The 1,580-nt window shown below is 55.9% G+C and overlaps 1 pseudogene; it reads right to left on the minus strand.

The window, feature by feature from the left end:
- Positions 1 to 986: 986 nt before the first annotated feature.
- On the minus strand, positions 987 to 1,105 carry LOC111739683 (annotated as a pseudogene).
- Between the last annotated feature and the right edge of the window lie 475 nt (positions 1,106 to 1,580).

A 1,580-nucleotide genomic window follows, 5' to 3' on the forward strand; every position in this document is an offset into this window, starting at 1 on the left:
GTAGGTGGTGGGCCCGGGTGGGGGGCGCGGGGGGCGGCCTGGGCTGGGAGCGACTCAGTCCAGCAAAGCCCACTGTCTCTCAGAGGAACCCTGCCACCCTTCACAGCTACGTGCCCCATAACGTCTGGGTGGTGCGGCAGGGCGGTAGTGGAGCTATGACGTCAGGACCCTAGTGACCTCATAGCCATCCTAGCGTTGTAGCTCAGCGCGTTCCTCCTGCGCTGCCAGCCGTGTACAAGTAGAGCACACGATTATGCTCGGTGCGTCGCACTTGATAACGAGAGGCCATGTTACCGGTTTGTGCGCTTGCAGGGCTACGCTTTCATCATTGTTTTAGAGCGCGCGCTTCTTGCTTGGGGGAAAAAAAAAGTGCTGCGAAGCGGCGTGCGCGTTACCGGCCGCAGCCTCGCCTCGCACAGGTGTGTGCTGCGTCTGCTGGTGGCATCGTTCTCTTGTGCTTGATCGCGTCTCGCGCTGTTTTGTACGGTGATTGGCTGTCCAGGCTGGCAGTCAGGAGCAGTGGGCTGGACCACGCGGCCCAGGTGTGTAGGAGGCTGCACCAGCGTGTCGTGCACGCTCACGTTGGCATAGCAGAGTCACCAGAGCGCGTGCTTTTCAGAACGTGTCCGGCCGTTAAGCGGTGCACGTGGAGTGTGACCACTCACCTTCCCGTCATGCCATGCGGCAGGTGTTTCTTGAGCATCTCTTCTTTGCCAGGGACTTAGCTTGGTTCCCCCGGGGGCCCGCGGAGTGACCCTTTATCAGCTTTTGTAGAGTCGTGTGCAGGCGGCCTGTGGAAGTTCTCGGTGCCTGTGATGGTCTAGGCGCCGCTGGGCCTTGGACCCCAGAAGCACCCTCTGGGCCCACTTGCCTTACAGTGCAGGGAACGGGCAGGGGATAATTGGGAAAGAAACCGAAGTACAAGGCAGAACGTGATTTGACGTGAAAGATGGCGGATGGTTTATTTGTTTATTTTTATTTTTTTACTCCTACAGCACCTGGTCTTCCTACGTGGTCTCCCACCCAAGTACCAACCAGGCCTGACTCTGCTTAGCTTCCGAGACCTGCTGAGATCAGGCACATTCAGGGTGGCGTGGCCGTAGACAAGATAGCTGATAGTTTAAAGTGGCGGGTGGGAGAGGGTGTTGGAGGATGGACATGGCGTGATTCCACTGCTGGTAAAGACGTCGTCTCAGAAGGAAGGGGTGTTGCCCAAGGTCAAGAACAAGGCTGTGAGGGGGTCATTTTATTACTTGCAGCAAGTAAAGGAGGCGGATTCACACCCAAACTGCGTCTCAGGAAGGGAGCCTCAGCCAAGGCGTACAGACACTATTTGGATAATTACGTGTTGATTTCTCCTTGGCACTTGGCTAAACTTATCTGGATTTGGTTAATTACATGTTGATTTCTTCTTGGCAGTTGGCTAAACTTAACCTTGGGTTGGGTTCCCGGTCAAGCTCATCCAGTTTCAGCTGCCTCTGCAAACACTGTGCTACATTGTAGCCTTCAGCAAGGGTAGCATTTAGCAGGAACTGCCCAGACCTCAGAGACAGTCTAGCAGGAGCATAGGGCGTTCTGGG

Source organism: Pteropus vampyrus, unplaced genomic scaffold (genome assembly GCF_000151845.1).
Source record: "Pteropus vampyrus isolate Shadow unplaced genomic scaffold, Pvam_2.0 Scaffold52, whole genome shotgun sequence".
Taxonomy (NCBI): Eukaryota; Metazoa; Chordata; class Mammalia; order Chiroptera; family Pteropodidae; genus Pteropus; species Pteropus vampyrus.